Raw genomic sequence first — 16,161 nt, 5'->3', positions numbered from 1 at the left:
ATCAGCTCAGGTGTACATCCACTTGACGAATCACTCGATACCTTTACAATGAACTTCATGGCTCGAGATTTCAAAACTGATACCCAATCACAGGTAATCAAACTCCTAATAAACAACCTACAAGCAAATGGGATTATAATTCAAATATTCAATACGAGACTTTTGATGCACAATTAATACTCCCAATAAACTTTTATTGTCCACATCATCCAAACCGGCTAATCTCTGAGTCACCCGACTCCCAATCAATGCACTAACACCCGAACATGCCAATAAGATTGATGATCCGAGACCTAAGAGTCTCAATCAAATGACTACCGGGTCTCACCCATATGAATTATACAGTCGCTGGTTCATGATACATCTTGACACCTTTAATCCATGAAAATAATAGGCTCCTAGTACTACGCCAATCGTGCCATAATTCCATCACTAGCCCGAAGATTCATGAACAACACCACAGGAGCCTAAAGATACACAACCATCAACCCACTGACTTGCTGGTACCCAAGGTTGCAGAAAACGTTAGACGTTAGCTAGTCGGTGGACTGGGGTCTAGGGATTAATCAGCTAGGCGGGGATTAATCGGGAGATTAATCGGAGACCATTAATTATTAAGAAAATTATTCAAAAATTTATAAATCTAACTTTAATCGTAAGAATATAAATAAATAAGCATAAAAATTTAATAATAAGTTTAACAAACTCAACAATTTATCATCTAATCAATAAGAAAAGTTATTCAAATTTTAATATATCTTAAGAAAATTTGGGTATTTGTATATATGAAGACATAGAAATTTTGAAAATTTTGGAGAAAAACTTTAATTTTTTTTAATTTTATATATTAGTTGAACATTGAAATACTATGAACTTTTGAAATTTTGAAAATTTTGGTTTAATATTTAAAATTTGAAAATTTTGCCGATCAGCCCGCCTAGGACCGATTAGGACCGCCTAGGACCGATTACAACCGTCTAGCTCCGACTTTGACCCCCTTTGACCAAAACCGATTAAGCCAACCGATTAGCCTTAATCCTATTCGGTTGAAGACCGCCTAGCGATTAATCCCCGATTAATCGGCCACCTAGACCGATTTTTACAACACTGCTGGTACCCAATCAACATCAATCTCAATACTAACCAAAACACAAAACGTACCATACCCTTCTATCACACACAATTACTTAATTACTTTCATAGTACAATCTGCTACCAATGCAAAATTAGGTGAAAACATGATCGCACACAACCATAGAAGGAGATATGTGGTTGTACTCTTGTTCCAATTCAAAGCCTATAAACCACATAAGAATCATGCCAATAACCCGATTTAAGTGTTCTGATGCTATCGTCCTCAGTCCATAAACACCCCTCATGACAATATCTAATGAACTTACCACAATACACACCCTCAAGGGAACCCATAACAAACTTTAGATCTACTGCATTCCTTCCTCCTCACAACCTTACCCAAAGGGTGAAGTACTAGTAGATCTAATGAAATGACAACCCTCAACCGTTAACAGGAATGTTCCCATGAACGACTAAAATAGATCCCACATCTTGATTAAAACTAAGTAGATCCCACCAATAAGTAATTAGCTCCATAAAACTTCCAAAGTTATCTAGATATGTTGTTAAAACCCTAATTAGATCAATCTAAATACCAACCCTGCCATTGAGACATGCCAAAATTGAAATCTACACAGATTTTGACGATGGGTTGATGCATCTATTGAGGGTACCCCTACCCCGAATCCAAAAGGTACGATGTATAGATTTTGGCGATGGATTGATGCATCCATTGAACTTCAACTGATAAAGCCTAAAACCTTCAAAGAACTTCAACTATTGACAACGAACGAAATGACCAACGATTGCGAGTGCAATGATAGCTAATCAAATGACCCAACACACTACTAAAAAAACCCATGTGGAACTAAGGATACCAAACTCATAAACTAACTTACCGATCATCAATTGCCTAGCCTAGACCATAGATAACAATCTATACAACGAGTTGACAAATTTCTCTACAAAAGATACTCAACGTGAGCGACCCAAACGCCTCTTGACCTATTCATCGGAAGTCCTGGAAGGGACCACCGTCTACAATGAGCACATACATCTGATGGAAACTTGCTCTGCATCCTTGTCTTGACCAAATCTTAGAACCAAAGTCTCGCATACCCAAACTGCAGATTTCTATGACCCATTATTTTGAAATAAAAAAACTCGAACAAATCGATGATCCTCCAAGCAAAATATCCAGTTCTCCCCCAATTAGGCTTCAGACTACCATTAGTTAATGTTGCAAACAGACCAAATCTCAAATGAACAACCAGATACATAACATCCCTGACCCTTGAAATGTATAGCGCAACACAAGATGATCCTCCAGATAAAGACCAAGCAAACTCAAAGATATTCAGAATCTCAGATGGAGACCTCAAAAACTTCCTAATCATAACCGCCTCTAACATCAAGAATCCCATGCAGATGCATAAGCAATAATTCTGGAAGGTCATTCATATCATCAATTCTCTATTTAGAACCTAATGGACTACTACACACCTCTCCTACAAATCCCCAACCATTAATTCTTCATGAGAATCATTCATAAATACAAAAGACATCATTCTCATAGTCGGGATACATCAGAGACAACAAAAGTTGTCATTCTCGATTCATTTCCATGATCACCTGAGAAAAAAACAACTAGCACCTGACCAGACTATATTCAACGACAACAGACCCTTGATCTCATCTCGAGGCAACCATACTACAAGAATCCTCATGTGCATTCCTACACTTCCATACTTGCCCTAAAAATTGCAACTATCTACACCCATGTTGGGTCCACCTCCCAACTCTAAAAATCTCACGCCTGCTCTCTTTCCCTCGAACACGGAAAGCTGGAAGAACATAACCCTCGTCGAAGATAGTGACATCCCAATCTATGTGCCAATCACTCAGCCTATGGCTGCAATCCTCGAGCTGATCATCATAATCGCTTCCTTTTTGAGTCCTACGACTCATCTGGCACTACCTCGAGCAAGGAGCTTAAGACCTCATAATCAACTAACCCATTTGGGTCTGCACCATTCAAGCCAAACCTGACATGGCCACTAAGGCCCAAACAATCCACCAAATCCATCCTCAACCTCAACAACCATAACCGATAACCCGATAAGGATGGAAACACATTGCAGTGAATCATGGTGCCAAACCATAAAATCTACCCTCCATCAGCTCCTTAGAATCCCCGAAATCCTCCTCGATTCAAGTACAGATCATATGCATTCAGTAGTACGTGCCTAATACTACCTTCCACACCTATCCGTACTTTCCTGAAGAATCGTTATGGATCCTCTAAGTAACTACCCATGACTACTACCATCCGATCCAATCACATATACCCGTTCTTAACAAATACACACCACAAAAAGTACACCAATTCCTCTAAGGCACTTCCTAGGCTCTCCTAGGATTCCCACCTCACCCTGCCGTTAGCTGCTGAAGAACACTTATTAATAGTAGCTAACTAATTTATGAATACAATTACATGCAATAAAACTTAAATAATCTCTTGAATAAAAGACCTAAACCTACAACGGTTAGACTCAAATGAGAGCTGCATAATAGGGTCAAATCAATCATTCTAAAATTATTTAACCTTTGCAGCATGTAACTTACATATTCTTTTAATAGTAAGCTCACATCAATATGGTCCCACAAAGCACAAATCAAGCAACATTCAAGTAGTAACACTCTATAGGCCACAAAACATAAAAGGGCATACTCCAACTAACTTGCTTATGTGATGCTAGGAACTTATACTAACACTTTTGGTTGCCTTATGCATGCAAATTATACATAAAACAGGATTACACAGGCTTTCGAATGAATGATTCTACCCTAAGCCCACAACTAGACAAGGAGCATGAAATAAAGCCAAATAAGTCCTTCTAGGGCTATATGATCCATATCGTGTACAATTTTTAAAGCATACACTTAACAATCAATTTCACCAACATAGATTCCAAATCTAACATAACATTTAATTCATCCTAGGCTACAAGGCATAACAAAATAGACCATTCTATCCAACATTTGAAATTCATACTAGCATGCAGTTCCAAAAGCTCAATCAGCAGGCATATACATGTATCTATCCTAGCATTTTTTCATGCAACCCTAAGCTTCTCCTTAGCCCTAATCTATCTTGCAATTCTCATATACTCATACCAAAACAATAAGCATAACACATGTATAGGTATTTTGGGAAATATCTACTTGAGCTCAGCTGATTGCATGCATCACACCCCTTTTTCTTAGACACTCATTTTAGAAAATCACTTTCTTTTAAAAGATTTTAGAAATCCTCAGTTTGAGTTAAGTCACATCGGAGAGTGTATCTAAATCCCTCAAACTAAGGCTCTGATACCAACTTGTAACATCCCAAAAATACCAAGTAAAATTTTCATTTTTAAATAAGTCAAAACCATTCATTCATTATCCCAAAAGACGATCAAAGTAAAAGTATTCTCAAAACATCATATTAAAATCATAAACAATCATTGCATAATAAATCTCTAGGGGATGCAGTGCGATCAAGTCGGGCTCTTCCTTTTGAAACCGGATGCACCTGAAAATGTTTAAACCATAAAACCGTAAGCACAAAGCTTAGTGAGTTCCCCAAAATACCACATACAACATATATGTATATAGCAATACGTAGCTGTGTTGGGTTCGTATCAACCCCGAGTCCATAATGACTCCACATAACGAAATATAGTTGTGTTGGGTCCGTATCAACCCTCGGGACCGTATCAACCCCGAGTCCATAATGACTCCATATAACAACACATAATTGTCGGGTCTGTATGCATACATAAAACATACAAGCATATCAATAATAGTCATAAAGAGAATCAAGCACATACAGACATATCATTAGGTGTCACAAAGACAACTATCATCCTACAAACATAACCCAGTAGGCCGACATTGGTGCCTTCGACTCACGAGTATAATGAATAGACTCACCTGAATCATAAAGCTGACTATACCCCAACTCAATGTCGCGCCTACCACAGCTAACAACTCTCAATACCAACATATGGGTGTTAAACACCTCTCAACAATCCACACAAGGTAAACCCTAAGTCTACCTTCTAAAAATAGAAATTTTACCAAAAGTCAACCCATGCCAAAAGTCAACGGTCAACGTTGACTTCATTCAACCGTTACATTGTTGCCCTCCTTGGCTACGTTGTGGCCCTCCTTCGATCGAACAGACAGGCATCTCCCAGTTGCCATTCTGTGGCGACCTATGGCCACGTCGTGGGCGTTGGGTTTCCTGCAACTTAATAGATTAAGCCAGTTTCTTCGATTCCAAGAGCTCCAAAGCTCATATATGGTTCATTCTATGGTCTAAATGGATAAACTTTCCAACTTTATCCATTAAGACACCCAAAGAGATCAAGATCTCCAACCTTAGGTCCAAAATAAGCCAAATACCACCATGTCTTATCCATTAATTCCTTAATCCAAAAAAGTACTTAACCCAACCACTCTGATTTTATAATACCAGATCCATCATAAAGTTGAAAGCATTATAGACATGTATGCCCAAAATATGTCTAGAATCCATTTTAGGTCAAAAAGAGCTAGAAAGACCAAATCTCAAGCAAATAACAAGAGCTTCAACCAAAAACTAGATCTACAACTTATGATGCTCTTAGGACTCAGGAGAGTTATAAAGTTGCCAACTTTATAAGTCCCATCCTTCCAAACTTCCTCAAACATGAAGAACATGGAACAAAACATAGATCTAGCCATACACAACAATAAAGGTGGAAACTTTGACACTTACAAAGGTCCAAACAGAATATGAGATGGTGATGATGATGTTTCTTTGCAAGTTTCACCAATAAAACACCTTTTTCTTCTTCTTCAAGGCACGAAGAATACCAAAATGGACCAAAACTCTTTACGGGAGGCTAGGATTTTGAGGTAGAGGGTTGGAGGTTGAAGAGCATGCCCTAATCCTCTGGAAATGTTGTTTAAATATCGGAGGAAACCGTAAAATTTTGGGCTTTGGGCCAGAACAGATTCCACGCTGTGGTCTCCTATTTCCACGTCGTGGCACTCATTAAAATATGTGTTCCATTTCTTCTACGCCATATCATGGGAATCCTTACGCCGCGTCGTGGCATTAGAGTTTTTCCTAAAAACTCCATCTTTGGACCTTGATAAATATTAGGCTAAACCATTATGGAACATGGGTTTTACAAGTATATTATGATAGAGAAGATTTTTAATTGTGTTTAGATGCATAATCCTCATTATCACTCCTAAAAAGTTATATGAGAGTTATAATACCGTAATTAAACGTTTAGAAGTCTGAACACATAAAATTTCTTTATCCAAGTTATGGTCGGAAATAAACCATCTTTAGTTAAGTAATAGCAGTTTGGTAACCTAAGGCATGCTATAATACAAATAATTTAGCACAAAATACCAATTAAGGCATATTCCCAAAAGTATTATAGTGCTTGTGTCAATGCAGGTAGATCATTGCTTAGCATTTTAATTTTAAGTCTAGAAATCCTAAAATTCCTAGTTCGCTTAAACTAATACTCTGATACCAATGGTGACATCCCCATTTTCACGGTCAGAAAAGTCCTTTTTATTTATACTTATTTTAAAAATAGAGTATTCTTTATATAGCATAATTTGTCCAACAAAAAGTGGTTGGGCTATCAGCAAAACAACATTCCTATGGTGTTCATGCAAACCCTAATGCTTGGATCTAGTTTTTCTAATTGTACATGCAATATTTGTCCAAGACTTGCAAACCCTAATCTAGCATCCAACAAAAACTAAATCAACATAAATAAACTAGTAAGAATGTTACCTTTGATTGTTGCTTAAAGATCTTGAGCTTTTGAGAACCTTAGCACCTCAAATGTTGTGCCTCTAAGAGATCACAAACACTAAAGCAAGTTGAAGAATGATGGAGAGAGAGGAATGGAGGCTCAAAATTGGCTGGAACTCTTCTAGGGTTTCAAGTGGCCGATTTCACTATCCCATGGGGTCCTTATATAGCTGCAAAATTAGGGTTTCAGTCAAATCCCTAACCTGGTTGTTTAAGCCCTAAGCAGCCCATAGGAATCTTCCAGAATCAAGCCCTTGGAAGAAATCCTTATGGGCTCCCATAAGATTTCATCCATCCCTTGCTTAAGGGATCCACAACCAAAATTCAAATTATCTTATAATTACAATTCCAGTCCCCTTAATTCAGTTAATATCTTTTTGACCACAAAATTAATTCTTAATTAATTCTTGACCAAGATTAATTAAATAAATATGATTTCTCTTTTAATATATTATTCAAACAATATATTAATAAACCATAATAACCTCTTTCTCCATTATTCATCCAGTCAAGTTGCTCTGGTGAAGGTAACTATGCACTCACTTGAAAAAGTGGATGCCTCGGAATTTGGGAAAAACTTCGCATTATCACTTTAGCTTTTCATTTGACGTGACCTAGGTTTATCATTACTAAGTCTTAGTCCAATATTCCTGGTGACTAATGATAGTCTAGATTTCTCACTAATCCAAATGTCAATATCAAGATATATCAAGTAAGGAACAACCATGTAGGATCATATTAGAGGTAGGGTAATTTTTCTATATAGAGTATAATGTTTGGAAATCCCACTTTTAACACCTCACTAAATCCAGCCTAGACATCATTCCCATAAGTAGATCAATCAGTATAATGGCTCGAAATTACTAATAAATCTTATTTATAGGTTCATAACAACGATTATGAACATAAATATAAGTTACACTTGAAATAAACTAAGTGTAGCTTAACTTACAGAGATTTTATTGAAAACCGGAAGATTGTACATGCAGAACTCCGAATCGAGAGCTTCCACTTGTCGGGCCGTCAAAGACTCCAAATAATCTCTAGAATACCCTAGAATCTAAGCAAATTTCGGACCAACTGGAGAAAAATTCGAGAGAGAGAGAGAGAGAGAGAGATGGAGAGATTGGAATGGTGTGGGGATTGAATTAGGGGCTATTACCCATATATAGGCGAAAATTAGGTTTGCACGCCACGCTCTTTGAAGTGCACATTGTGCACTTCTGACACGATGGTCCTCTCGCGTTGTGACACGTGGCATGCTCAAACTGGTTCAACGTGGCCCCTTCTAGAAGTGTGCGCCGCACCTTTGTGCGCGGGGGGGGGGGGGGGGGGCACGAAATGTGAATCATGTAAATTCAGTAAATTTTTCATACGAGCTCTATTTTTTACGTTCTTTATATCCACACGTAACTATCAATGGGATCTACAACTTTCATTTAGACTATGTTAGCTAATTCTCAATTTATTTTTAAATTTATATTTTTGTAGCCTTAGACCGATAAAGTATGTATAAAAATCATAACTCTCTAATACAATATCCGTTTTTTTACTATGTTTATATCGACATATAGGTGTTGACAAGATCTTCAACTCTCGATTTGGTTGTTCTGACTAACGATCGACCGTTATTAATTTCAAGTTCTGTGTTGTATACTGTTGCGCTAAAACCTCTAAAAATCATAACTTTCTTATATGAAGTCAGATTTTGGCGTTCCCTATATGCAGACTCTAGGTTTTATGATTCCTATGACTTTTGTTTAGATTATTTATCCCAAAATAATCTTCTATCAAAAATATTTGTGTAGCATCATGACGCATAATTATCCTATTATTCTTTAATCGTCTAGCCCTATCTTGCGGGTGCTAAACTTACTAAGCCTCGTGCTTACCCATTTGAATTAAAATGTTTTTGAAGGTACTTCAGTTGTTCATAACAAGGGAAAGGTTCAATTATACACATGCACATTCACAACATAATTCCGCACAATGTAATCATACCCTGATATATTTTATTAAATAAAAAATGAAAATTTCGGTTGAAAATCGGGACGTTACATAATCTTTTATGCACACTTAAACTAGATATGTTTCTTGTTTGTTGTACTCTTATATACTTATTCTTACATAAGTTTATGTATAACTAATTCAACATGGTTTCTTGGCAAAAAAACATATCTCTTTTGGGGTAGCAACATTCATGAAAACATAAGGCATCTAAAGGCTACACATGGATGCATTCTTCTTGCATAAAACCATATCTATGTTTGTGGACATTCAACATGAGGAATGAAGTTTAAATCTTTTGTTTATGCACAACAAATGTGAAAGAAACGTGTATTGAGTTGTCATGCCCCTTATCATTAGATTTTCAGGAGATAGGATATGGAAAGGAGTATAAATCGACACCGTCATTCCTTCCTTTTCCGTCATCGGTTCCCTCCCTTCCTTTGTCTCTCGTATGAACTTCTGGTTGTGCTCTCTTGTCGGTTTGGAGGAAAAAGAAGGAGGTTCAGGTTGGGTCCTGTAACAGAAGGATGAGGAACAAAAAAAAAAAAAAAAAAAAAAAAAAAAAAACTCGTCGGTTAAAGAATCTAAAACATCATTCGGGTTAGTGTTTTTTTTGTCCCGAAGCTTTTTTCCATTGACAGTTTATCCCTAATTCACTATTTCCTTAACATAAGTAGGCCTAAAAATAATTTCAATTTGGTTCCTAGGGTTTCACAACTTGCCAAAATCTATCCAGTTCTTATTTTTCCTTTACTTATCGATACTAGTTTCAGGGAATTATAGTTTTAGTCACCGGACTTACATGTTTCTTTGATTTATTTATTTACATTTTTAAATTATTCTAAAATTAATTAAATACCTTTTATTAATTTAAGTACAATAATTATCTTATTTTACGTAATTCTAAAATCAATCAAATCTCTATTATTAATTTAAATGCAAATAACCATAAATTTAATAAATTTTAATATTATTTAACCCTTAAAATATTACCTAATTTATGAAATTTAATTAACATAAAACAAAGAATTTCTATAATTTATCCATTTTAAAATGTCGTAACTTCTAGATTCGACTTACGGGTGTCACACATCAAACTAATTCAACTGCCTGAAAGGTTGCATCAGAACCACACAAAGGTTGCATTAGACCATTCTAGTCTTCAGATTGATGCAACCTTTTAGAAAAGGTTGCAACAGGCCTGCAAGAAAGGTTGCCTTTGCTGTAGTTTTTGTTTTAACATTATTTTGTTTAAGATTGTTTAACATACAAAAAAACAAAACCAATCCTTTTTTTATATGTTACTATTCCATTAAATAAATCCAATGACATAAACTTATAAAAATATTACATAATTTTACTAGTGTAGTTTTCATGCTAAAAGTCATTCAAGTAAAACTTCTAGTGAATCAAAATAATAAATAAATTCAAACTCATTGAATATACATACAAAATCAATTTTGATAATTTATTTTGAAACTTTTGAAATTTTCGATGTATATATTAATAGGTTTTATAGGTTAGAAATCAAAGCATGAGGCGAAATAACTTAACTCTTAAGTTCACATGCAACCTATTTGGATCTAAGTTTTCTCTATTATTAGCAATAACCTAATGAACATCAAGAACCTTAAGGAAGCCACACAATAATCGAAAATTGCAAGGGATTAAGGTTTACATACCTTTTGATTATTATAGCAAATAATCAAGTCAATTTCTTTCTTCAAATGTCTTGGAAAGCAAGTCCCACAAATCTAATGTCTCTAATGGTTTGTACCAAAATCGTAGCAAATAAGAAGACTTGAGGAGAGAGGAGAGGGAATATGATTTTCGGTTATTCCTTTGGTTGAAGTGGGTGGCCAAAAATGAGGAGCCAATGGGCTTTATTTATAGCTAATACAAAGAGCCTTGGAAACCTTAATTTGAATATAATACTATTATTTCAAATTTGGTAATTATCCAACTCAATTATCTTTAAGTATTAATCTAAAATCCTTAAAAAAACTCCTAAAAACCATCCATAAACCATGGAAGGTTTTGAAACCTCTTTTGTTCAACTATTGAACAATTACAGCTTAAATCCCTGTATTTTTAATTAATCCAATTAATTTCAAAATGAATCCAATTAATTTCTAATTAATCATTAATTAAATAATATTATTTCTAATTAATATGTTAATCTCATAATATATTAATAAATTACTTATTGTTATTTATTAATCATATAATAAACCAATAAATCAACCTCTCTCCAAAAAACCATTCCAATCAATTGCTACTTTTGAGGGCAACCCAAAAAGTACTTTGTTTTTAATTTAAATATATATCAATTTAGTTATTAACTTAGACACGTAATCCAAAATATATTACATACATATAATTTTCCGTTTGTTTGTTAAGATCAAATCTCATCAAAAGTTCATAAAAAATGATTTCTTGATGTGTAAGAATATGTGAACATGCGGTTTTCATACCATTATTGGATCAGGATGTATAATCGAAAATTAATAAACAAAATAAGTTGCAAAAGTATATAATCAAAACATCATGATGATCTTGCATCGGATTAGTGTTCATAATAATCAAGCAATATATAATTTAGTTATTTTATGATCAATAAGAAACCAAGAGAGAAAATCATTTACCACAGTTGCACTTGCACCCCAAAGTTATAATCCAATTAAGCAATCCTTTAATTCTTCTCGGTTTGAAGAAAAAAAAAACATCAAGAAACCTTTATGAGTGGTTGTTCTTAATAGTCAAATAGTGAGGATGGACTAGAGGAGCCAAAAACAAATTATTGTTAGTCTCAAGAGAATTACTACGTAATCTATAATTGTATAAACCCAATGGATTTTTTTCCTCTCCAAGCTTGGTTTAACTAAGTAATAATTCCTTAATTCAAACATTAGAAATCTATTACATAAAATGTCACTTTCTTAGTTTCTAGTTAAAGCACTAATTATTAAAGAATAACAAACTACTTTTTTTTAGTTATTTAAAGCCTTTAGATCGAGTCTTGTAACCTAATAAGCTTATATATTATTATATTATTAGTTGTGTACTAATTTGATGTATTGGTAGATCCCCCAACAAGTTTAATAATCATTCTTTGGTAATATTTATTCATTATTTAAAAATCATATTAAACGAAAAAGAAAATAAAATGCAAAAAAAACGAGGATGAATATTGATCATCCATTATAAAATGTTATTTTTACATAAAAATAAGTCTGCATATATCAAAATTTATATTCTATACTCTTTATAAATCAACATACATATAACATATTGATATACAAAATACAAGTTTTATTACTATTTTAACATCAACAGTCGTGGTGATGCATATTGTTCAAATATGAATAACCATGTATCTAATACATTTATAAGTCATTCATTATTCATATATCAATAAAAATTCGTATACACATTTTGTAAACATGTAAATAACAATTGAACTACAACAAAATAAAATTTTGTTTTTGTTCATGTATGAATAATACACATGATAACAACTACTATGAAAAAAAATAAGAAAATTTATATTTATATAAAAAATATATTGATATAGATGTTTATTTATAAAAAATAAAAATTTATAAAATTAAATATACTCGGAATAAAATAAAGTGTATATATATATATATATATATATATATATATATATATATATATATATATATATATATATATATATATATATATATATATATAGTGTTGAGATCCGTTGACACTCATAGTTTCCCGAGAACCTGAGAACTAAAGATGGAGCGTTAGATCAAAATTAATTCATTAAGGGTATGATCGTTATTTTTTACCGATCTAATTTAATGTTTAATTTCTTTTTCTTATTGGAAATATTAATAAAAAGTTCTAAAAATTAACATAATAAATCAAATTTCGGATTTTTTTTAAAAAAATAATTTTCGATTTTTATTTTTTTATTTTTTAATTGAAAAAAAATATTTTTTAAAAAAAACTGCAATTTAAAAAAAAAACAAACTGCATTTTTTTTTAAAAAAAAACTGCATTTTTTTCAAAAGCAAAACTGCAATTTTTTCAAAAAAACTGTAATTTTCTTTAAAAAAAATTGTATTTAAAAAAAAAACTGTAATTTTTCAAAAAAGCTGCAATTTTTTTTTAAAAAGTAAATTTTTAAAAATCAACAAATTAAAAAAAAAAAACAGGAATATTTAAAAAAAAAACTCTAATTTTTTTAACAAAAAAATCAACGTTTTAGATGCATATATGTATATTTTTCAAATACATATATATCTTTCTTATACTATAATATCCGTAAGTAAACATATAAAAAAATCCATTTATATTTAATAATATATAAACACAATAATACGAGTATTTTATTCGATACAAAATAAAATATAAAAAAACCAAAAAATACAACAAAATTTCAAAGCGTTTTTATGTCTTCGTGTTCCATATTTTCTTTAATTTATCATTTTTCATCTTTTCAATGTTTTCCACAAATTCTTCCAAATCTATAAGAAAAAAAAATGATTAATGCAAGAAAACTCACAAAAATACATGTGTACATATAGACGTAATTTATATGTGGTTCACTAATGATTTATATGTGAATCACATGTAATTCATATGAAATTTACTTGTGAGTTACATGTGGTTAGCATGCGAATTACATGTGAATCACATGTAATTCATATGTAATTCACTTGTGATTTACTGTGAATTACATGTGAATCACATGTAATTCATATGTGAATCACTTGTGAATTACATGTGATTTATATGTAAATTACATATGTATCACATGTAACTCATATGTGATTCACTTGTGATTTACATGTGAATTACATGTGATTTACATGTGAATCACATGTAATTCATATGTGAATCACTTGTGATTTACTTGTGAATTACATATGATTCACTTGTGATTTACATGTGAATCACATGTAACTCATATGTGATTCACTTGTGATATATTGCTAAAATGAAACAAATTAAAATAAACTATATGGTTAGAAAAAATAAATAATTAATATGATTTACATGTGAATTACATGTGATTCACATGTAAATCACAAGTGATTCACATGTGAATCACAAGTGATTCACATGTAAATCACAAGTGATTTATGAAGCTTAATATAAAAGCAATTAAAATAAACTATATGGTTAGAAAAAAATAATTAATTCACATGATTTACATGTGATTCACATGTAAATCACAAATGATTCACATGTGTCACAAGTGATTCACATGTGAATCACAAGTGATTCACATGTAAATCTCTTTATTCATCATCATTTTTCTATATAAAATTTTTGATATTATGTGAGAATTACCTGAAATCCAAGAAATCTGCAATTGTAGAAAGCTCTCACGACTATAGCTTGATAGGAACCTGAATGGAAAAATCTGAATGATATTTGTGACACATCACACATACATTCAATGAATCTGTTTGTAGTTTCTACTCTTGAAGAAAGGAAAACCCCCCAAATCATGAGATTATAAGTGTATCTTGAAGGAATAGATCTTTCTTGAAATTAGGCCTTGACACCTGTCACTAAGAGTAGGGTTTCAAACAATTCTGCAAAAAAAAAAAGTTATTTTTAACCTTTTATAGTAATCTTTAGCTGGTTTTAAGGTTTTTCCTGGTAAAAGAATGGGCTTTGTCTTTCAACAACTAAAACAAAATCATATTTGGAAAAGCTTTGAGTTCCTCCATTATATAAAGTTTCTGAAAATTCACTTGAGGAAGCACGTGACATGTCCTACTCATAGGGTTCATTAGGGTATAATTTGTTCCATGTTTCTTCTGTTTCCTTTCTTGATGTTCTTTGATTAATAGAAGAGACAACATTAGAGTTGTCAAGAATACTTCCATAGAATTTTTCATAATCTGATTTGTATCTAACCTGTAAAAAAATATATCAAGAACATAAAGTTTTTTACAGAAATTATCATTGGAAAAATGAGTATTTGTTTCATAATCATATACCAGATTAAGTCCGTGACAATGCCAAATCCATTCACAATCAGGAGGAACAACTAAAGGTCCTTCGGTGATTTTAGACTCTGCATGTTTAGCAAGAAATGGAAGCCAACATGCATTGTACCTGAAATTAGTTTTTTTTCATTAAATTATAAGTTTTTGTTACTAAAAAAGTAATAATCAGTTGAGTTACCTATAGATTGCCCATTGCAATGTCTGGCCTTGATAAAGCCAACAGTTTCTGTCTACAACTGCAAGAAATTGCAGCCAAAGCTTAGCATAGTCAAAAGATCTTCACTGATAAAGATACTATGTGCTGCATTCCATTCAGACTCCTGTTCTGTGTCCATTTTGATACACACCTAGAAATCAAGATGAATACAAGTAAGAAATCTATTGGTTTTTTTCAATATAATATGAGTGTTGCTACCAATGTGAAAAACTCTAAAAGAGCCCCACCAAATCCAAAAATAGGCCTGTAACTACAATTAAGATAAGAACAGATCAAAATTATCTTACAAACCACTTCTTCTTTAATTATGACATAAAGCATGACTTAACAGAGAAAGTAAATGTGGATTTCCAAGTTAACTTCTAATAGTTAACAAATATTTCCCTAATTTGGTATTGTAGCATCATCTTTAGTGATAGCTGGTCAACAAAATCTTGCCAATCATTTGGTTTGGAAATATCCTCAGGTTGCAGGTCACAAGAACCATAGTCAATGGGATGAAATTACCAATACAGAAGCACAATTAACAAAGGTAAATGGTAAAAACATTATTTGAAGCATTTCAATAAACACGTTGTGTGCTAAAAACAAACAAAAGATATTTTCCAACTCTGAACGGTTGAAAATACATCAAGGTGAAGGAAACTAATACAATATTCAAGATTAGAGAAAGAAAATAGAAAACAAGCAACGGTAGTTACAAATATGAGAATAAATGAAGAACACTTATCCTTTTCTCCTTCTGTTATCTAATCAGTAGTTGGCGCAACGACAGGGGAAGAAGAGAGATCTCGATCATAATGGAGTAGTCCGATGATGATAGAGAAACAAGGGAGAACGGATGTGCAATAATGGCGGACAAACCGATTCAAAATCAAAGCATCTTCAGTGGAGTTTTTTCTATGAAGAACGTGAGATCAAGGAGTGTGGCGGTCGACAGAGGTAGAGGTGGCCGGTGAAGGGAAGAGGGAGGTGATCGACGACGGATG

Source organism: Lactuca virosa, chromosome 9, assembly GCF_052849685.1.
Source record: "Lactuca virosa cultivar CGN04683 chromosome 9, Lactuca_virosa_CGN04683_v6, whole genome shotgun sequence".
Lineage (NCBI taxonomy): Eukaryota > Viridiplantae > Streptophyta > Magnoliopsida > Asterales > Asteraceae > Lactuca > Lactuca virosa.
This window is presented reverse-complemented; position numbering follows the sequence as displayed.